General features: G+C 40.5%; 1 protein-coding gene across 3 annotated transcripts in view; it reads left to right on the forward strand.

Annotated features, from left to right (window-relative positions):
* The window catches only part of GREM2 (gremlin 2, DAN family BMP antagonist), a 128033-nt gene that overhangs the window by 46098 nt on the left and 58120 nt on the right, over positions 1 to 23815 (forward strand). Inside the window, exon 2 of one of the 3 annotated variants that reach the window (XR_016219023.1) lies at positions 66 to 167. The exons of the other annotated variants lie outside the window; for them this stretch is intronic. The gene's annotated coding sequence lies outside the window, so the exon portion shown is untranslated. Of the gene's footprint in view, positions 1 to 65; positions 168 to 23815 lie in introns of those variants that run through there. 3 annotated transcript variants of the gene reach the window in all.

Here is a 23815-nt window from a genome sequence, read left to right on the forward strand (position 1 = left end):
TATAAAATTCACAAGTCTGGTCCCTGAGTCGGTGGCTTCTGGAGTCCCCGTGTGATGTTTTCCAGAAACACCTCTGCCGTTGTGGTGTCTTCTACCTTGAAGCCCTCCTCAAAGCTGAACAGGTAAAGCCACCTGATCCTGGGCTCTCAGCCTCCAAAGGTATGGTCTAATACATTTCTTTTTATGTACAAAGTCCTGAGCTTCAGGTATTTTGTTATAGCAACAGAAAAAGGATTGACTGATACACTGAGTACAGAATTCTAGGTTCACAACATTCATTTCCTTCAATACTTTGAAGATGTCGCTCTACTATCTCCTCGCCTGTATTTTTTCCAAAGAGATATCCTTATCTTTGTTTCTCTGTACCTAATGTATTTTTAATCTTGTTTCTCTCATAGGTTTTTCTTTATTACTCATTTTGAAAAATTCCATCATTATGCTCCTTGATATAATTTTCTTTATGCTTCTTATGCTTGAGCTTCAGGGAGATTTTTGGACCTGTTGGTTTACAGTTTGCACGAAATTTGGGAAACTTATGCTATTATTTTTTCAAATATTTTTCTTTCTATCCCTCTGTTGGTTATTCCAATTGTGCATATATTAGTCCAACTGAACTTATTGCATAGTTCAAGGGTGTTCTTTTGCTTTTTTTTTTTTTTTTTTTAAATTTACTTAATTTATTTGAAAGGTAGAGTGACAGAGGGAGGGAGAGACAGAGAGAGATCTATCCACTGGTTCACTCCTCAGTTGACTGTAACATCCGGAGCTAGGCCAGCCTGAAGGCAGGAGCCCTGCACTCCATCTGAGTCCCTCACATGGTGGCAGGGGCCTTAGTACTTAGGCCATCTTCTGCTGCTCTCCCAAGCACATTAACAAAAAGTTGGATCAGAAGTGGGCAGCTGGGACTTGCACCAGGGCTCTGCTGAGCCTTGATGCCGGTCCTTCTTTTTTTTTTTTTCTAATAACTTATCATTTTAATTTTGTTTTTGAGATAACCTTTTTAGTATTTCTCATGTTAATGTGGTATTAATGCAAAAAAAATGGATTCAATGTAGTTCATAGATAAAACTCTAAGAATATAATGGCATTCCTTTCCTCCCTTCCTTCCTTCCTTCCTTTATTTCTACATTTTTGAGATTAACATATTTTTAATTTGCATTGTATTCAGGATTTTTTTTACATTTTTCTCTGTATGTTTTATTTTTATTAGTTTTCATTGCTATGTCTTCAAGTTCTTTTTTAAAAAATATTATATAATCTATTAATCCTGTTCAACATGTTTTTAAACAGGACTATTAAGGATTTCATCTCTAGAAGCTTCTTTGGGTCTTTTTTACATTTCCCATGTTTCTACTTAACTTGTTGACTATATGGATTATAGTTCTAATAAATTTTAACGTTACGCCTTGCTAATTTTATCATTTGTTCCTCACCAGTTTTAGTTGATTGTTTTTTCTCCTCGCTGTCGTTTATATTTTCGTCTCTCTTTGTATGCCTGATAATCGTTGATTGGATGTAAACATTGTGAGTTTTGCCTCATTGAGCACAGGATATTTTTATAATCTGTTGGATATTCTTGAGTTTTTTTCTGGAGAGCAATTAAGCTACACGGAAACACTTTGATCCTTTTAGTGCTTATTTTAGTTCATCGTCTGCTGCTGTAACAGAATATCACAGACTGGGTTACTTATAAACAATAGAACTTTCTTTGGCTCAAGATTCTGGAGGTTGGAAAGATGAAGAGCATGGTGCCAGCATCTGGTGAGGGCTTTCCTGCTGCGTCATGCACGCACACAAAATAGAGAGAGACCAGAGCAAACAGAAGAGCAGAAGGAGGCTGGACTGACCCTTTTCTGTCCCCTCGATAACAATGACAGCATTAACTCATTCATGAGGGCAGAGCATTAGCTCATTCATGAGGGCAGAGCTTGCTCTGCCTAATTACCTCGTGAAGGTAATACTTGATGCTGTAACAATGGCAATTAAATTTCAACATGAGTTTTGGAAGGAGTATCCAAACCACAGCAAGTTTCTAATCCATTGACTTAATTCTTTTCTTGGTTTTGAGCAGCTTATTCAGGTGAATTCTTTGATCAGTTCTTAGCTGAATACCAGAGCAGGTTCCCTCTGAAGACCTGCGGACCCCTCTTTCTGTGATACTCTCTCTTCTCACAGCCTCTGTCATGAGACTCTTGCAACCATGATCACCTCCGACTCACATTTCCATCTCCATAGGTCAGAAGTCCATCACACTCTACCTGAGGCCCCTCCTTACAGGGCTGCACAGCATTCTCTCAAAGCAGAAAGCCGGGGGCAGTCCTCAAATTTGCTTTGTGTACTTCTGTCTGCCAGGGATTATTGCCCTTTGTTCGTTCACGTTCACGTGTCTTCAAAAGTATGGTTTCAAGTATTTTCTCTGGTTTGGTTTTGGCTTAGGCTTTGGTTTTAGTAGCTTCAGGCAGGAACATAAATTCAGAGGTTCTCAATTTAATTTGTAACCAGTCTCCATTTTCTTTTGAAATATATTATGTATTTATATTTTAACCACTAATTTAAAGCTTGATGGTGCAAATATCAAAGGGAAAAACAGTTCCCTGTTTTCAGAGAAAAATAGAAATGCTCAAAGAGATTAAATGAGTTAGTGTCCATCTGTGACTCTAACCCAAACCAATGAGAAGAAAAATCTGACTTGATCATGTCAGGTCTCTTCTCTTTGTTAAGAATGACTCTCCCTAAAGTGTAAAATAATTCAATGACATTAAATTTAAGGAGGACACAATAAATAGAAATAACTTCTTATAAACTTTTCTGGAGTGATTTTGCTAAACCAACAAGGAAATAGGATTGAAAGCCCTAAAACATTGCTTTAATTGGTAACATATGCATTTGTTAAAACATAGTGTGCAAAGCTATTGGTGAAATATTATTGATATCTCAAGGTTTTTTAACAGGAATTTATGATGAAAATATCTTAGTCAAATTTTGGCAAATTGTGGGTACTTTCAATTTTAGTTATTCATATTGCTAATTTCACGCTACCATTTCAGAAGTAAATGACAATATGTGATTAGAACATACAGACTATGCACAAAAATTGAGTAGAATTTTGTCCTGTTTTAAAAAAGAAAAATATATAATAAGAACAGAAAGTTTCATAAAGCTACCCAAAATTCTCAGTCATACATTATCTCTTATTATTCATGTAGAATAAAATATCAACAAATGGTAAATAGCAAGAGAAATATAAATCAAATAAACCTGGAACGGATCCAGGTATGGTGGAGCCTTACAATATTGACTATCTCTCTTCATTAAGGAACAAAATCTAAAATTATAAACATGCAATTCTTACAAAAAGGAAGTTGATACAATATTCCAGAAAGGCAATCCATTACCAAAAAGATGAGTCACCCTTGGTCAGAAGCGTCTGTGACTAACATAGATAAATCCTACCAAGCCCGACTATCTCCAACTCAAGTGCCCTGTAGATGAAAAGTGCAAAATATGTTTGGGGACACACCAGTGCCAACTGATATGAGGAGAAAAGGGCTGGAGAGCAGGTTGAAATGGAAAGCCATTCAACACACATCTGTTTAGTTTATGTACCTTCCCCTTGCAGATGGTACTAGCCATATGATCGTGCATCTCTATTGCTAGCCTCCAAGGAAGAACCAAAGCATCACAAGCTTTATCCTAAATCCACCTTTGTGGGAAGAGAGGATGTAGGGTGGAAGGACAGGTAGATAAGGCTTAACATGGTCACATCTGCATCTCTCTCCAAACAAGTAACTAAATCTCAGCACTGGATAGTTATTGGGATCCTGTCTTTAATATATCCCAAATACTGAAAGTTGAAAGGCTATTGGATGTATTTCTGCCTATTTAAATAAAAACATACAAAGGAGGGAAGGTTAAAGGAAACAGGAGGTTTATAAAATGATCTAGGATTACAGGTCTACCTGGTCATGCTAGCTTCACGCACTGACTCTCACTCACTAAGCAGCTACACAGTTGCCATGGAAACCACCTGAGGTTCACATGGATCTCCTTGACTAAAGTCCTGGAAAACTCATACAAAAGGAGGCAACCCTATGCCATACTTGGATTAATAGCTGGGTGCAGAACATTTTTTTTTTTCAGCTTCAGCTATTCTGTTATTGTCTAAATCAATTTGTTATGCTATTGGTTATAGAATGTGTTCATACAGCAAGTTTTGCCAACTTACTTCGTACCCTTTAATATGCAGTAACAAGCAGACAGAAGTACATCTACTGTGAACTTAGCCTGGGGAGCATTGTGTTCTTCAGTCACAAGTCTTCATGTTTCTTTGGTGCACTGCAAAGGGTGTGTAAAGAGACATTAAATTAAAAAACAAATATGTTTTTGTGCACGTACCCACGAACACACGTTACATCCCTAAGTTCCCCAAATGTCTATATAGTAGGTCATAAAGGGAAAGCCCTATGTCAGAAATTTCCTCCAGAGATACTGAAAATCCCAGGACATTCTCCAGGATCCTGTCTCTTGGCATCTTTCCCACAAAGAAACATTAAACTAATGGCATGGATTACACCTACAGTGAAAGGTGAAACTGAACACCAAGGCAGCCCCTGGAGGATTAGGTTTTGAGTTCTGACACCACCTGTTAGCATAGGAATCATAATCCCTGGGAGCACAAAATGACTGGATCTCAGAGGCAGGACTGCTTCTAAAGTTTACAAACTATCCTGCCATTTTTAAATTTCAGGTGTTTCATTAGCCTGACAAGGTAAAAGGACTATGGTAAAAAGTGCACCCAATGCTACTGCTGTAGATTTACTGAATGGGGTCATAAACGTCACAAAAGGAATGGAGTTCAGAGATCATCTGTTTATATTTACCATTGCCCTACATTTCTGAGTCAGCAAGAAACAGGGGATTGCATCACCTGCCCCGAAACACTATCACCCTACATGCGCACTTCATCCAAAAAGCGTTTCACTTTCTTCCTTTTTGCAAACAATCAATTAAAAAGAAGAAAATGTTGTATTTGATACTCACACAGTAGCTTGTAATGCATTTAGCCAATTTTTAATCAGCCTATTTTCTGGACATCTTATTAAAAGAAGAAATGGCTTTATAAATAGGATAAGAAAGCATGGATTTGTGATTCAGACAATAGTCCCCACAATTTAGAGACCTTGTAAATTTGAACATGTTTTGCATTCTTTCTAAGTATCAGTTTTTTTCTGAATTTGGATAATTGTGTCTCTGTTGAAAATTTCTTTGGATATTTAAATAAATGACATGATCCATGTATCTGACAAGTGATAAGTACCAAATAAATAGTACCATTTCACAATTATTTTGGTAGTGTTTTCTGTTTGCAAGCTTATTTTGTGTAATTAATGTCACATTTTTCTCAGTTTTCAGTGTCTTAATGAATTCTTTCCATGAAAGCCTCTTATCAGAATATTAAAATGATTGATTCTGAGAAATTTTGATTTTGTTATTAAAAGAGCTATGTAATGGGAAGTAGCTTATTTGTAGAACCTAAGATCCTATTGTTCCTAAGTGCCCTCTCCATTTCTACCTTTTGCCTGTGCCTGTTACAGTGGGAAATAAATTGTTAATAGAAATCAATTGGAAAATTGGAATTCAGCAAACTTTATTTGGTTTTGCTTTATTCAAACTGACCACATGCAGTTCTTCAAGTCTAACTCCCTTGTGAGTAATCTTTCTCCCAAATAACAACCCTTGCTTTCTGCATTCAATTAATTCACAAGTGTTTATTGAAGACCTACAGTGATCCTGCACCACATTAAACACTATGGGGTCTACAGCAAAAAATAAATGATGACAGAGTACATAGTAATTATTGGTTGACAAGCCACACACAGAACCTGTCTTGTTACTTCTTAGTCTCACTTTGAAAGAGTTAATTTCCACAATCCAGAAAATTGAAACCTAGAGTGATAATATTACCACACTTTGACAGGTAGGGAAGGAGAGAATTGTGGTACAGTCAGCTAAGCCTCCACTTATGACACTAGCATCCCATATCTAAGTGCCGGTTTGAGTCACAGCTACTTCACTTCCAATCCAGCTTCCTGCAAATGGAAGGCAGAGGATGATGGTCTAAGTACTTGGGTCCCTGCCACCCATGTGGAAGACCAGGCTGGTGGACCTGGCTCCTGGCTTCGTCCTAGCCCAGACTTGGCTGTTGAGACCACTTGGGGAATAAACCAGTGGATGGAAGATCTCTTTGCTGCTCTCTCTTCCTGTTTCTCTCTCGGTGTCTCTCCCAGTGTCTCTGCTATTCTACCTCTTAAATAAATAACTCTTTAAAAAGATTACCACATATGATTGAGCTAACAAGCAAATGATGATTGCCTTTTATAAAGCCATATGACCCAAAATTTTCTAAATAGTTGACCAGAGATGGGATATATCACAAGGGTCAAAGTAACCAAGAGATGTATCCTGAATCTCTTTGGATCTTAGATGGACATTAGAAACAAACAAACCAACCATGGAATAGTCCCTGCAGGGGGACTAGATCACTAGATATTTGAAAAGAGCCAGATGATGAATTGGTGGCCAGGGAGGAGAAGGTATGGAAAGAAGCATTTATTTTAGCTAGATGGGGAGGGCTTGAATGCAAGGCTTAGCTTTATGCTATTTTATTCTATAGGCCAACATGAGGTCAGTTGGGGGAGGGGTGGGTTGGAGGGGAAGATGGATTTTCAGAATAGCCAACAACAACACCATACAGAAATTTCAGTTTCCTTTTCAAGGGCCCACTTCTTGTTCTACCATGAGTTTACTCACTTTGTTCCCCACTGGAATAACTATTTCATTCAACGCTGCCCTTCATTCAGTTTACTTCATTATAATTCTTGGCTACTTGTTACGTTCTAAACACAGTCCTAGGGAAACAAAAAAAGAACCTCATCTCCTCTCTCAAGGACTTAAGATTTAGCCCAGAAATCCTGAGACACTTTGTGAGGAGTCCACAGAGTCATAACAATCATACCACATTTGTCTTTTTCTCTGCATCACCATTGACTTGCCAATTGTAAGAGTACTGATATAAAAGTAGTGGTGGCTACCCCTGCAGGCGCATGAGTACCAATCCCAACAGTGTTAGCCAGCTGTGATGGTTGACATGTTCTGCCAGGCAACTACAGAAAAAGGAAATTTGCAGTGCCACTTAAGAAGGTTTTCCACATAGCAGTAAAAATTTCTGATTTTATTAAATCTTAGCCCTAGAGTTGATGTCTTTTTAAAAATGTTTATTCATTTTCATGTGCAAGAGTGAGTGAAAGCAATGAGAGAGAAAGAGAAAGAGAGATGTCTTCCATTTTCTGCTAGACTCCCCAAATGTCCACAACTACTTAGGCTAGGCTAGGCCAAAACCAGGAGCCTAGAACTCCATCTAGGTCTCCCACATAGGTGACAGGGTCCCAAGCACCTGGGACATCATTTGCCGTCTTCCTGTATGCAGTAGCAGGAAGCTGGATTGGAATCAGAAATGTGAGGATTGGAAGCTGCCGTCTGATTTGGGATGCAAGTGTCCCAAACTGTGGCTTTATATGCTGTACCTAAATGCACACCCCAGATGTCGCTTTAATATCACTGTGAAAAACTGAGAAGCACCTGGGAAGCATTCTGCTTAACCATGACTGCTTCAAAATGAGAGCACTTGTGTAATTGTTTGAGTTGAAGACAGTGAGCACTCTAAGACACCATGTTTCTCGGAGCATTTTAATTTACAAAAAGAATCCAGATCAGGGCTGGCATAGTGACATAGTGGGTTAAGCTGCAGCCTGTAATGTGAGCATCCCTTTTGGGCACCAGTTCAAGTCCTGGCTGCTCTACTTACTATCCAGCTCCCTTCTTATGTGCTTGGGAAAGCAGCAAGGATGGCCCAAGTGCTTGGGTCCTTGCACCCACCTGGGAGATCCAGATGAAGCTACTGGCTCTTGGCTTTAACTTGGTTCAGCCCTGGCTGTCGAGGCCATTTAGGGAATGAACTAGTAGATGGAAGATCCTTTCTCCCTTTCTCTCTCTAATTCTGCCTTTCAAATAAGTAAACAAATCTTTAAAAAAGAAAGAAAAGATACCGGATAGGCTTTGTTTAGTTCGATGTGGGTATCCTGTAGAAATTTTCCCAAAATTTAACACAACAAACCTGACACTTCAAGAAAAGTGACTGACAGTATTTGCCTTAAAAAAATTCAGGCTTCCAAGAACATATTAGAATTTCATAAAATCTCACCCACCACTAGCATTTTGACAGCTTGTCAATGCTTAAAACCTTTTCCAGTAAGATTAGTGGTGCTATTAATGGTTCGTTTTTTAAAAATATTGTATAATATATGTGTCAACATTTTGAAGACATGGACAATTCATGAGTCAGTGTATGAGACTATAAAATCATACTTGAGTAAAATGAAGTCCAAAGCACACAGTAGACCAATGGATTTGATATAACAGAGTTGAAGAAGATCATTGGTAGACTTTTAAATTCCACATTTCAACAAACCCTTAACAGATGATTTCCTGTCAAATTTTGTTGCATGACCAAAAAATATCCACAATTTGATCTAGAAAGGCTAGATCCTTACATATGTGTGAGGCCAGATTTTCTTTATATACTTCAACTAAAATAACAAAACAACAGATTGAATACAGAAGCAGCCATGACAACCAGCTGTTTTCTATTAAGCCAAATACGACAAAAGACTTGCCAAAATGTAAAAGAATTCCATTTTCCCCACTTTTTTGTGTGTGTGGAAATTGAGTTACTATTAAAAAACCACAACACTACTTTATCATCATTTTAAAATGAATTAATAAATACTTAAAATTTTTCTTTTCTACTTATAATAGAACTGACAGAAACAAAAACCCTTTGGAGTCCTTAATAAATCTTTTTATAAAAAGTGTTTTCATTTATGTGAAAGACAGCATTACAGAGACAGAGAAAGAGAGAGGGAGATCTTCCATCTTCTGTTTCACTCTCCACATGGCCTCAATAGCTGGAGTCGGGCCAGACAAAGCCAAGAGCCTGAACAGCATCTGGATCTCCCATGTGGGTGTCAGGGGTCCAAGCACTGAATTTAAAGTGAGCAGTCAGGACTTGAATGGGATGCTGGCAGGTGGTGATTTAACCCACTGGGTTATCTTTTAAGGGCAGAATGTGTTCTGAGACCAAATTAAGAACTGCTTGTCTAGACAGTTATGGGTTCTGCAAGGAAGGCTTTTCTCTATTTTCAGGCACCGTCTCTTCCCTCTGATGATTAGCAATCAATGTACCTCACTAATTATCAAAGCCGTAGTTATAATTCAGAACTTGCTAAGCTTCCTGTGTCTCTCATTTGTGTATGTCATATACTTCCTTTGTTAAGTTAATATTGTTTATATAATTTGAATGTCATATATACTTTTCGGGCTTTTATTTTTCTTTTAAAAATCTGTTTTGCATTTCCTCATTTGGTTGTGTCTAAAGGTAAATTTTTCTACAAAACTTTGTCCAGAAATCAGATCTTCCTCAATTGCTGACTCAGCCTTAAATTTTCAGCTCTCCTAAGGCAATTGCTCTCAATGTTTCCCCTCATTCTTTTGAAGTTTACCTTATCCTGTATGTCACACACTTAAATTATGAAATCTCAAGGTTCCAATTGCTGCGACTATCTACGGACTCCCCATTGTGGAAAGTAAATTTGAGCTCTCTTTCCCTTTCTGCTACCTGAGCCAATCATAATAACTTCACACACACACACACACACACACACACACATTCTTCATGCCCTCATCCTCATCAGACCAAACTTTGGTTAGATAAATTTTAACTCCTTATGTTATTACAAATATGTATATATAATTCCCAAAAGAACCCTGTAGTGAAATTATTCATTCCTCAACTTTTTGTTTTCCCTAGATAAGTAGTTCTCTTTATTTTCTATTTTCTGCATATCACCTTTTCAGCTTCAAATGTTCCCTTTGTTGCATAATCCCTTGTTTTCTTTTTTTTAAAAATTTATTCATTTATTTGAAAGAGTTACACAGAGAGAGGAGAGGCAGAAAGAGAGAGAGAGGTCCTCTATCTGATAGTTCACTCCCCAGATGGCTGCAATGACCGGAGCTGCGCCGATCTGAAGCCAGGAGCCAGGATCTTCTTCCTGATCTCCCATACGGGTGCAGGGGCACAAGGACTTGGGCCATCTTCTACTGCTTTCCCAGGCCACATCAGAGAGCTGGATTGGAAGAAGAGCAGCCGGGGCTAGAACCGGCGCCCATATGGGATGCTGGCACTTCAGGCCAGGGCATTAACCCGCTGAGCCACAGTGCCAGCCCCAATCCCTTGTTTTCATTTAAATCACAGTGCCTGTTCTGTTTCCATCATCCTGAGGTAGTTGGCCTGGGCGCCCTCTGTCCTGCTCCAGTCTGGGCAGCTGCTGTCCGAGAAGCTGGACAGTGGCCATCTTGGCACGGCTTATCCAGCTCTCCCCACCAAATGCTGCCTGGGCCACTGATCCCTGGTCCCACTTTTTGCTTCTTTCCTTCTTCATGCGGTGCTACACAAGGTAGGGATTCAGGGTGCCAGGCATGTGTCCGACAGCGGGAGAGGGCCCTACTTGCTGGTGATGAGCAGGTAGGCAGACCACGATGAGATGTAGCGGTCCTTGTTGACTGGCTTGTGCTGCTTCTTTCCTTGCCAGTCTTGGGGACCTCGGTCCATATCTCCTTCACGGTGTCCAGTGGGAAGACTAGATTTCTTGGAATGTACTTGTCTAAAACCATATGGCTAGGCAAACCACAAAATGAGTAAATTAATAGTAAGTTGAGGGGGATTTCAGTGTGAAAACAATTTTGCCTCTGAGTTTTGAGGTCCTTGCTGTCTTTAGCTTTCAGCAGAGCTGTTGAAAAGTTCAATGCTGTTTCCATCTTGTACTAAAGCCATTTTAATTATTTGTTTGCTTTGCCTTTCTGGAAGAATTTGAGATTCTGTCCTTGACCCTACTTTAAGCCTTGGGATGTATTTGTAATCTGTTGTGCTGGATATTGGTGGATGCTTCAGTGCGTCAACATTCTCTGTATGCTCATGGTTTCCTCGTTCTGTTTTCCTAGATCTCTATTTCAGTCATTCCTTTCATTCAGATATCAGGCTGTTTGGAGTGACTCTTTAATTTTTTTAAATAGTCTCTGTTCTGTATTTTGTCATTTGAGTTTGTCAAGATTTCTTCAACTTTACCTTTTTTTTTTCATTTCAGGCCATTTTATCTTGAAATCCCCAAAACTCTTATATTATCTGAGTAATCCTATCTTTGTGGTTTCTTCATTTTCCCCATTGATGCAACACTTCCCCGATCTGAGAGTTTTGACGCTTTCTTCACTCTGAATATTCCTTCTGTCTTTTGAATTGTTTCTGGCTTTTTGTCTCTAATGTTAGAGAACTTCCTCAACTGCCGATTGCTGCCTGTCAGTGTGTGTTTGAATTTAAAATCTGAGCCCTAAAGCCTGATTTGAGGCACAATATAAATGACTTGTTGATTATAAGATGCAGTTAAGTCTGGGAGATGAATTGGGGATGGAGGTTTGATACTCTAATTTTCACTCACTCAATAGCCCTCTTTGTAGCATATAGCCTCACTTTTAGCTGGAGTCCTATGTCACTACTTTGACCTTCTCCCAAAAATGGATATATGTACACAGACATACATATGTGTGTATATATATAATAAATGTCTGTGTTCAGTAAATAGATCTGTGACACCTTCTGGAGGGGGACAGTCCCCTCCCACAGGAGTCTACTGACAAAGAAAAATGGAGTTCAATAATCAGTGATGGTTATTGTCAATATCTTCAGTATTTATTAAGCATACATAGTAAGATATATTCTAGAAACTCATAAAGAACTCTAAGGAGCTACCACAAAGCTAATTTTTGTCATATCTTATGAAAACAAGTAGAGAAAACAAAGCTAAGGGCTGTTAAATTGAATGTGACCAAAATATCCTGACTATTAAACTCTGTCAACTCTATGGGAATTAGGAATTAACTGAAGTTTTTGCATCTGTTTCCAATCATGTTATTCTCAAAGGAGAGCTTGGGTGAGTGGCTAATGGATAATGTACCTTCAGTATCTACTAGTACAAATTTTATAAAGTCTCAAATCACTGAAAGTCCATTTTACACTTATCTCTTGATCTCCAGGCAAATTTCTCTGAAATAGCTAATCTTCATCAAAAATACACGTGATACCAACATAGCCTGGTGTGCACACTTAATTCTAATTAATATACAACTTGCATTTCCATCTTCAGAGGCAATAAGAGAGCACATAGAAGACCATTACAGTTTCATCTTATGTGATTGAACTCTCGTTTAACTTGGTCCTAAACTTTTTCTTTTTTGTAAATATAAATTATCCACACCAATTTTAGAAGCCACATCTAATCATTCATTCCATATTGCCAATCATAGATAATGCTTTTGGACACATACTTTGAGCTAGGCTCTGTGCTAAGTATTTCACATGTATTAACTGTTTTCAACCCTTTTAACACACCAGTATTATGGTTGTGAAAAGAGATGAAATAACTTGCTCAAGATCATATAATTATTAAATAAATGGACAAGAATTGATCCAAGGTCTATCTGCCCCCAAATCCTGTATTCTTCAGCATTAGAAAATAAGGGCGAGGCCAGCGCTGTGGCATAGCAGATAAAGCTGCTGCCTGCAGTGCTGGCATCCCATATGGGCATTGGTTCGATTCCCGGCTGCTCTACTTCCAATCTAGCTCTCTGCTATGGCCTGGAAAAGCAGTGGGAGACGGCCCAAGTCCTTGGGCCCCTGTACTCGCTTGGGAGACCCAGAAGAAGCTTCAGGTTCCTGCCTTCGGATTGGCTCAGCTCCAGCTGTTGCAGCTATTTGGGGAGTGAACCAATGGATGGAAGACTTTTCTCTCTCTCTCTGCCTCTCTGTAACTCTGGCTTTCAAATAAATAAATATATCCTTAAAAAAAAGAAAAGAAGGCTTCTCAGGAATTGATTACAGTTCTTACATTGCAATCAATTCGTAACTAGCAAAATTAATGGGGATCAGTAAAAGAAAATGAACAAAATACAGCAACTGAGAATCCCAGAGAAGGAAAGTGTACTGAAATTATTAAAATTAAATAAAAACTGTTAAGAATACATAAAATCCACTGTGCAAATTAGGAAGTTTAAGTGTCAGTTCTGTTTATTTTAAAACAGTGTAAAAATGGTATTTTTTAAGAATGATTTAATAATCAATGGTACTCGACCTCTGTAAGTGTACTTGTCCATGTCAACAGTCACTCATGAAAATCATGGGTGAGTTCAATTAGGTTTGGGAGCTATCACTGATACAATCAAATAATATGGGCTCCACCAAATACACACATTCACATACACAGACACACAGACACATGCATGCATATAAACATTGTGCCTATCTCCTTGGAGAAGCTAATCTTTAAGAAGCTTTTGAACACTGAACTAATTCAACACTTGTCTACTTACCTGTTTGTGTGCCTAAGATTCCTGGGATGAAGTTTGAAAATTCTTAGATTGCCTAAAGAATTGAACAAGTAGGGGCTGGCGCCTCGGCGCAGTAGGTTGATCCTCTGCCTGTGGCGCCGGCATCCTGTATGGGCGCCGGTTCTAGTTCCAGCTGCTCTATTTCCAATCCAGCTCTCTGCTATAGCCTGGGAAAGCAGTGGAAGATGGTCCAAGTCCTTGAGCCCCTGCACCAGCATGGGAGACAGGGAAGAAGCACCTGGCTCCTGGCTTTGGATCGGTGCAGCTCCAGTTGTTGCAGCCATTTGGAGAGTGAACCAACTGAAGGAAGACCTTTCTCTCTGTCTCTCCCTCTCACTGTCTGTAACTCAGCCTTTCAAATAAATAAGTAAAATCTTAAAAAAAAAGAATTGAACAAGTAGAATTCAAGAATTGTGAACAATCTAAATATTATAGAATATCAAAACATTAATTTTTATTTATTTATTCAATTATTACCTGAAATCCTACTTTTCTTTTGAAATCAATTAGTAATTTAAAAAATCCAAATGTTAGTTTTAGTCACTGAAAGCATTGAAATTAAAATATACCTTTCCTACAAGTACACTTCTTGTTCTTGATCACTCTTTTGAATTAGAAACAATATGTTCAAATTTATATTTATCTTTTTGGGCTACAATACATCTTGATAGTTATAATAAAAGATAGACAAAATCAGATCTATTACTACTCTAAAAGGAATCTAAAATTAAGTGGAAGGAAAAGTCAAGTAGAGAATAGCTAAGGCATATCTAAAAGGAGATGTAATTGAAGACACAAGATGATGGTCTTCACTTGAGATATACTGAAGGAGTGCTTACCTACAATTCTTTTGTGCTAATTGAAGCAGAGAAATTGTTTGCCTGTCTTGGCATCACTTATCCTCAGAAAAGACAGTGTGCTCCACGAAGCCCAGAACCAGCTATGCCTAGATCCTTTTTGTAAACTCAGTGCCTGGCACTTTTTACACAAAAGTGGTGATTGAAAAATATTTTTTAATTCATCAATTCATTATTTCGTTCTTTTATCCACCTAATCCTTGGAATCTTTCTTATTGCTTTTCCAGAGTCACCAAACACTTGTTTGCTTTTTGTTCTCTCGAAAGTTAGTTTTAAAAATTGAAATGTGTTATCAAGAAGGGGAAACACAATTATTTGTGAACACTCTTGGCAAAAAGGACTACACAATGGGACTTGGGAGATGCATCTTTATATAGACGAGGGAAGATGATAGAGCTGGGGAAATTCAGACGTTGGCTTAATCAAACCTGGACATACATGTTCTTATTTTTCTTCTTGGTCAATAGATTCTTTTTTTTTTTTTTTTTAAAGATTTACTCATTTATTTGAAAGGTAAAGTTATAGAAAGGTGGAGGCAGAGAGAGAGAGACAAAAAGAGAGAGAGGTCTTCCATCCACTGGTTCACTCCCCAGATGGCCACAATGGCTGAAGCTGGGCCAATTCAAAGCCAGGAGCCAGGAGCTTCTTCCAGGTCTCCCACACAGGTGCAGAGGCCCAAGGACTTGGGCCATCTTGTACTGCTTTCTCAGGCCATGGCAGAAAGCTGAATTGGAAGTGGAGCAGCCAGGACTTGAACCAGTACCCATATGGGATGCTGAGGGCGGCGGCTTTACCAGCTACACCAGAGCATGGGCCCAAATTCCCATTCTCTACAAATCTGTGAGATATTTTTTATGCAATTTTAAGAGGAGAATTAAGAACACCAAACTCTGTGAACATAACAGTTGAGATATTACTTATCCATTGTGGAATGTAAGTTTTGCTTTCGATTATTTACACATGTGTGCACAGAATTTTTTTGTATTTCTCCATATACATTCCATTTCAATTGGTCTTTTTAAAAAGATATGTTTATTTATTTATTTCCTTCCTTACTTAAAAAGCAGAGTAAAGAGAAAGGGAGGGAAAGGGAGAGAGAGAGATCTTCCATCCACTGATTCAGTCACCCAGTGGCTGCAACAGTTGTGGCTGGGCCATGCTAAAACCAGGAGCCTGGAACTCCATCTGAGTCTCTCACATGGGTGGCAGGGATCCAAGCACTTGGGCTATCTTTTGCTGCTTCCTCAGGCACATTAGCAAAGAAGTGGATTAGGAGCAGAGCAGCCAGGACTAGAACCTGTACTCCTATTTGCGATGCTCGTGTTGCGAGTATCTACTTAATCTACTATGCCTCAATATCGGCCCTCAATTTTTTTTTTTTTTTTTACGGGCAGAGTGGACAGTGAGAGAGACAGAGAGAAAGGTCTTCCTTTGCCCTTGGTTCACCCTCCAATGGCTGCCGTGGCCAGCACGCTGCGGCCGGCACACAGTGCCGATCCGAAGGCAGGAGCCAGGTACTTCTCCTGGTCTCCCATGGGGTGCAGGGCCCAAGCCCTTGGGCCATCCTCCACTGCACTCCCTGGTCACAGCGAAGAGCTGGCCTGGAAGAGGAGCAACCGGGACAGAATCCGGCGCCCCGACCGGGACTAGAACCCAGTGTGCTGGCGCTGCTAGGTGGAGGATTAGCCTATTAAGCTGCGGCGCTGGCCCCTCAATTGGTCTTAAACATGCTGATAATGTGAACGAAAAGTGGCAATCTTGAGACCCCACATTGCTTTTTAACATGAAGTGTTAATAACTGGGTAAAGGATGTGAGCATGTGTATGGTTGCTAATTGGGATAGTGTGCTTGTTTAAATGTAAAGGCCTGTGAGATTCTGTCAACATCCATATTTCATGTGGAGGTGAAGAAATCTTTATTCTCCTGACAACTTGGTAGGTGTGTAGGAAGCAATCGTGATGGCATCAAAAGAAATTCAAATAACCTGACTCCTGGGGAGTGGGGGAATGGCAATAAAACTGTGTGCATTACTTTTCCTGTGAACTTGAAAACTGCATGAAGCCAAAATGCATGAGAATCAAAGAACAGCTTAAGTCTTCTACACCCAGGCTGATTTCCCCTTTTAGGCAATAGAATGGTCAGCTGGAAAGCACCTTTTGTTCTGCTTGTGCCACACTCTGCTAAAATCCATTGAGTTTGTATAGCTTTAAGTGATGTCTGAAAAAATCCCTTTTGTCTTACTTTTGATTCAAGAGTCATTTGGCTCAGTGTCAGGGTGTAGACACTTCAAAGTCTTTGTGATTTCCAATGGACTTCTGATGCTCATTGGCATCAAAGCATGGTGAGATCAGGTTGCCATATACAATTTCTCTGCCATAAATACCACTGAGTTTCTTTCTGAGACAATATTTTGCTGGTACTTAAGGTCTACAAAATACTGGGAAGAAATACTTAAAATTAGCTTAAAAACCTTCAAATATCTACCTAGAATGTACTCACCCACTACCATTAATATCCATAGAACACCACACAAGAAGAATTTAACAAATAGGAAAGGATATTTTAATATTCTATCACTTTACATATGCAAATATCCATTACTTTATTTTTTTATTTTTTTTATTTGACAGGTAGAGTTATAGACAGTGAGAGAGACAGAGAAAGGTCTTCCTTCCATTGGTTCACTCTCCAAGTGGCCGCTATGGCCGGCGCTGCACCGATCCGAAGCTGGGAGCCAGGTGCTTTCTCCTGGTCTCCCATGCAGGTGCAGGGGCCCAAGCACTTGGGCCATCCTCCATTGCCTTCCTGGGCCACAGCAGAGAGCTGGACTGGAAGAGGAGCAACCAGGACTAGAACCCAGCGCCCATATGGGATGCCGGCACCACAGGCGGATGATTAACCAAGTGAACCATGGCGCCGGCCCCTATATCCATTACTTTAAAAAAAAAAAAAAACTGTTGCCATAACTTTTACTTTTTTTTTTTTTTTTAAGATTTATTTATTTGAAAGGCACAGTTAGAGAGAGGCAGAGGCAGAGAGAAAAAGAGAGGTCTTCCATCCGCTGGTTCATTCCCAGATGGCCATAAGGGCAGGAGCCAGGAGCTTCTTCCAGGTCTCTTACATGGGTGCAGGGGCCCAACGGGCCACCTTCTACTGCTTTCCCAGTCCATAGCAGAGAGCTGGATTGGAAGTGGAGCAGCTGGGACTCAAACTGGTGCCCATATGGCATGTTGGCACTGCAGGCGGCAGCTTTACCAGCTATGCCACAGAGCAGGCACCTCCATTACTTTCAAATATGGCATCTGATAAGATTCGTATCCACATCAGTTTAGAAGGACTTACTCATTCTGCACTTGCAAAGGATCTGAGATGTGGAAAGGCCGGAACTTGCCTCACACAGACTCTGACAGCTGGGCTACATGACCGAATCTCTGGATACCTTCCCTCAGCTTCCTCTTGCTTTTCCAAAAACTGCGTTTTCCTGTCTAGGAAAATGTAATTTTTGTTTTTTTGACAGGCAGAGTGGACAGTGAGAGATAGAGACAGAGAGAAAGGTCTTCCTTTTCCGTTGGTTCACCTTCCAATGGCCACCGTGGCCAGCGTGCTGCGGCCAACACACCGCGCTGATCTGAAGCCAGGAGCCAGGTGCTTCTCCTGGTCTCCCATGGGGTGCAGGGCCCAAGCACTTGGGCCATCCTCCACTGCACTCCCTGGTCACAGCAAAGAGCTGGCCTGGAAGAGGAGCAACCGGGACAGAATCCGGCACCCCGACTGGGACTAGAACCCGGTGTGCCGGTGCCGCAGGTGGAGGATTAGCCTATTGAGCTGCGGCGCTGGCCGAAAAATGTAATTTTTTTTTTTTTAAAAAAAGCCCCTAAAACCTGGAATGATCTTCAAAGACAACAGTAAGAAACGTCTTTTGTTTAGCGATTTAAACTTAATCAATTAAGGCAGATGACTGAATTGGATACGTTTTCACAGTTTCCTGTATCCTAGGATCTTAATGCTATTGCTTCAAGGAAAACCTATGCTTTCTACAGAAGGTCATCCATCAAGTTATGAATTATGTAGGTTTGCAGAAACTTATGATAAGGAGAGTGCTGGCTTCTAATCCTGAATTACCCACTAAATAGGTCTGTAATCATAGACATATCCTGTTAATTGCATCAAGTCACAGTTTTCCTCTTCTATGAAATCAATAAGGAAGGGTGGCATCGTTTCCCTTCTTACTCTAAGAAACTGAATTTCTGAGGTCTTCCTCTTTCTCTGTTAACTCATCAAATATCTGCCTTTAGTATCCTCATCTAATGTCAAGCCCAGCATTTAAGAAGAGAAAAGGAAAGAAATGAAACAGAGACCTTATTTTTGTGGATTTTTTCATTCTTATTTGTGCTTAATAGATACGTGTATCTCTTTCAATTATTCATTTAGAAAATAAACTTAATGACCATTGGACTGCAATATTCAAAATACGTATTTTTCACTGAACTCAGTTTTCAACAAGAATAAATCAGGCTTTTGTCAGATGCCAGGGATTTAAGACCCACAGTCATTTCATCCCCTGAACCAGTGCTTCATCTTGCTTTGAATGTTCATGGAGGGGATCCAAATGCAAAGTCTCTTCCAATGCTAAGGAAGATTCTGTGCTTGGATCGGCTCCACGGAAAGCATGGAGTGGAGCAAATGAGAAACCAGCCCAATTGCAGAATATAACAGAATAAATCAAATTAAAGAACATCCAGAATATTTAGCCCACTAGAGAAAACTTTCAATGAGTTTTTTTGGTTATGGAATGACTTCTTTTTTCAAAATTATTATTTCTTTTAAATTTCAAGTTTCCACTCTAATTGAGCTTCATGGTCTGACTACAATAATTATAACATGTCCAAATATGTGAAGGGTATAATTTAAATACTACAGTGTGAGGATATTTGAAAATGTCTATTTATTGCATTTGTCAGAGTAATATTTGCTTTTGATCATTAGCATTGTAATATCCAAGGAAAGCCATTTCGAATCATTCAACTTCTAACAAAAATATCATTAAATTCTTCTCAGACTGACAAAGCAGAGCAGTCTTCAATATAAATGTGGAAAAGGAAACCCATTATTAAGCAAGAAAGTAAAGGAATATAAACTATAAAATATTTAATAAAGTCTATTTCTGCCTCTTTTTTCTTTTTCTTTTTCTTTTTTTTTTTTTTTATTTATTCAAGAGGTAGAGTTACAGACAGAGAGGAGAGACAGAGAAAAAGGTCTTCCATCCACTGGTTCACTCCCTAAAGGGCTGCAACAGCTGGAGCTGGGCCTATCCCAAGCTAGAAGCCAGCAACTTCTTCTGTGTCTCCCACATGAGTGCAGGGGCCCAAGCACTTGGGCCATCTTCTAATGCTTTCCCAGGCCCTACCAGAGAGCTGGATTGGAAGAAGGGCTCTCATATGGGATGCTGGCACCACAGGCAGAGGCTTAGGCCGCTATGCCACAGCACCAACACCACCTCTTGTGTTTAACACACAGCGATCCTTTCTTGCTTTCTAGTAGGTGATTAATTTTGTGTCATTCCATTTCCCCATGATTCCCCAAGTCTCCCACACCACACCTCACCAATTGGCCTTTAGCTGGGCTGTCCCCAGTCTTGAGTCACATTCACATTGGCTAAGTGTTCTGACCTGGGCTAGAGAAAAGCAGGAAATCTGGCCATAAGTTTTTTTTTTTTTTTTTACACAAATTATTAATTTGTAAGCTTACCTGTGTCCTCACAGCTTTAATCATTTTTATCTTGCCCACAGTATCTGTTCTGTGTGATTTTAATGCTCTAAGGGCCACACTGCTCTCCACAAATGGAATCTAAACCTCCCCTTTTCCTCCTTGCCACCTTAGAGTGACTCAGGACCGCATCTTTCTCAGCCTCTAAGCACAAGCCACAGCCTCCTGGAAGCTCCCATTCTTCCAGCTTGTCTCTGAGAATCTGCCTCTCTTCTTTCCCAAGACGTCTCAGTCTCATGAATCCATCCTCTGTTCTTGAACTCTGCTCTTTCCGATGTACATGTTTTTGTTGTTGTATCTTTAATCTTGACTCCATAGTGACTTTTACCCTGTAAATCTATTCAAATCCCCTATAAAATAAAATAAAAATCCTCTCCCGTAGCCCTGCTGTGATCTATCTATTTTTGGTTAGACCAGGCAGTTAACACACTAACTTCTCCCTGCCTGTATTCTCCTTTATGTACGCTTCTTGCTTTACTTCTAAACATTCCAGTCTGACTTCAGTTGCCTCCTTCCCTCCTGCCCAGCAGACACCAGTGACCTCCTACAAATCAAATCTAAAGATTTTTTGTTCTGTCATTATTCTTTGGGATTACTCTGCAGTTTCTTCTAAGATCCCTTCCTTATTTAGTTTCTAATATTCTACATAGAGCTGGTACTCTTTCTGTCTTTGAATTTTCTTTTCTTTTTTTTTAAGATTTATTTTATTTATTTGAAAGTCAAAGTTACACAGAGAGAGGAAAGGCAGAGAGAGAGAGAGAGAGAGAGAGAGAGAGAGAGAGAGGTCTTCCATCCATTATTTCACTCCGCAGATGGACACAATGGCCAGAGCTGTGCCGATCTGGAGCCAGGATCCAGGATCCTCTTCCAGGTCTCCCACGTGAGTACAGGGGCCCAAGGACCCGGGCCGTCTTCCACTGCTATCCCAGGATCGGAAGAGGAGCAGCTGAGACTAGAACAGAACCAGTGCCCATATGGGATGCCAGCGCTTTAGGCCAGGGCTTTAACCCACTGCACCACAGCGCCAACCTTGAATTTTCTTTTCTAAATGAAGTCATTCATTTCATTTTTCCTCCTCATTGCTTCCTTGAACCTGAACTTCATTTATAGAGAAATTTTTGCTTTTCTCTCCGGAATCTTATCCATTATAGTGGCTCAAAGGAGACCTTTCTCTAATGTTCAGTCTTTTATTTTTTTTTAAGCTTAATATATTTATTTTGATAGTCTGAGTTACACGGGATCTTCCATGTGTTGATTCATTTCCCAGATGGCTGCAACTGTCTGCGATGGGCCAGACAGAAGCCAGAAGCCAAGAGCTTCATCAGTGTCTCCCATGTGGGTTCAGGGGCCCAAACACTTGGGCCATCTTCCGCTGATTTTCCCAGACCATTAGAAAGGAGCTGGATTGAAAGTTGAGCTGCCAGTTCATGAACTGGTATCCATATGGGATGCTGGTGTCCCAAGTGCCAGCCCAAAATGTACTGTATTTTTTTTTTCCGACAGGCAGAGTGGTCAGTGAGAGAGAGAGAAAGAGAGAAAGGTCTTCCTTTTTGCCGTTGGTTCACCCCCCAATGGCAGCTGCGGCCAGCGCGCTACAGCCGGCGCACCACGCTGATCCGAAACCAAGAGCCAGGTGCTTTTCCTGGTCTCCCATGCGGGTGCAGGGCCCAAGCACTTGGGCTATCCTCCACTGCACTCCCGGGCCACAGCAGAGAGCTGGCCTGGAAGAGGAGCAACCGGGACAGAATCTGGCGCCCTGACAGGGACTAGAACCCAGTGTGCTGGCGCCGCAGGTGGAGGATTAGCCTAGTGAGCCGTGGTGCCAGCAAAAATGTAGTCTTGAACTCACTCCTCATCTTTGTCCATTAGATACCTCTTACATAAAGTCCTGCAATTATTTCAAGGTATCAGTATCTTAAATCAGATTTAATTTTTGCCAAAATCAGTTTATAATTTACATGAATTTTTACAAGCCCCAAACTAAAGTACATAGCCCTCATTGATGAAAAAGCTTTTCAAGACACAATTCTGTTCCTGTGTCCATAGAAAAGCAGATAGAGTGTTTTTTACAGTTACAATAATCTCACTTTGTAAGTGATATTTCTCTTATGATATTAAGTTTCAGACATAGTATTAGGCCTACACATCAATCCATCTTGAAATGTAATCAATTGATAATTCCTATGAAATGTCAATGCCAACAAAGTTGCCCTTGATAATGTATTTTGTGTTTCTGTGAAACATTGTTTCAAAAAGATTTTTTAAAAATTCACTTGAGGCTGGCACCGCGGCTCACTAGGCTAATCCTCCACCGGCGGCGCCTGCACACCGGGTTCTAGTCCCAATCAGGGCGCCGGATTCTCTCCTGGTTGCTCCTCTTCCAGGCCAGCTCTCTGCTGGGGGCCGGGAGTGCAGTGGAGGATAGCCCAAGTCTTTGGGCCCTGCACCCGCATGGGAGACCAAGAGAAGCACCTGGCTCCTGGCTTCGGATCAGCACAGCGCGCCAGCAGCAGCAGCCATTGAGGGGTGAACCAACGGAAAAGGAAGACCTTTCTTTCTGTCTCTCTCTAAAAAAAAAAAAAAAAAAATCATTTGAAAGGAAAAGCAACAGAGAGAGAGGGAGAGACAATGAGGAAGAGAGAGAAATCTTCCATTGGATTCACTCCACACAGAGATATAATTGCCACATCTGAGCCAGACTTGAGTCAAGAGCTAGGAACTCCATCCAGGGGCGTCAGTGGCCCAAGTAACAATATTCCATCGCCTTCCCAGGTTCACCAGCAGGGAGCTTTATCGGAAGTGGAGCAGCCAGGACTCGAACTGCACTTTGATATGGGATCCTTCCTGACCTAAAGCTGATATGAATTTTGGTGCTAATTTTTCTGGACCTAACAATTTTACAGTGTGTTTTCTATGCTGATTCTCCAAGGTTGTAGGTGAAGCAAATCTGGCCATAGTCTTCAGTAATTTACAATTTGACAGAGGAAACAAAATTACATTGAAATAACCATGATAGTTTGATCTAGAGAATGCTTTTGAACTCTGAAAAGTAAACTAAGATATTTTGTGAGGTTTCACAAAGGGACTGATATTTTAGTAGGACTTGAGAATGTGTAGGAAAGAAAGTAGGAGGCATTGCAAGGAAGGTGGTATTTTTGGTAGGAACTTGTAGAATTTGTAAGTGTGGAGGGAGTTCTTCCTCAAAGAAATGAATCATTTTGCAAGGACATTCAATTTAAAGGATGCTGAAATATACTATGAAAGATAGAAACCTCCATTGCACAAAAGACATTTGAGGCTGGCGCCGCGGCTCACTAGGCTATCCTCCGCCTTGCGGCACCGGCAGACGGGTTCTAGTCCCGGTTGGGGCGCCGGATTCTGTCCCAGTTGCCCCTCTTCCAGGCCAGCTCTCTGCTGTGGCCAGGGAGTGCAGTGGAGGATGGCCCAGGTGCTTGGGCCCTGCACCCCATGGGAGACCAGGAGAAGCACCTGGCTCCTGCCATAGGATCAGCGCGGTGCACTGGCCGCAGCGCACTGGCCGCGGTGGCCATTGAGGGGTGAACCAACAGCAAAGGAAGACCTTTCTGTCTTGCCTGTCAAAAAAAAAAAAAAAAAAAGATATTTGAGACATTTTTGTCTCA

This window comes from Oryctolagus cuniculus, chromosome 13 (assembly GCF_051225735.1).
Source record: "Oryctolagus cuniculus isolate XC-2025 breed Fujian yellow rabbit chromosome 13, ASM5122573v1, whole genome shotgun sequence".
NCBI lineage: Eukaryota > Metazoa > Chordata > Mammalia > Lagomorpha > Leporidae > Oryctolagus > Oryctolagus cuniculus.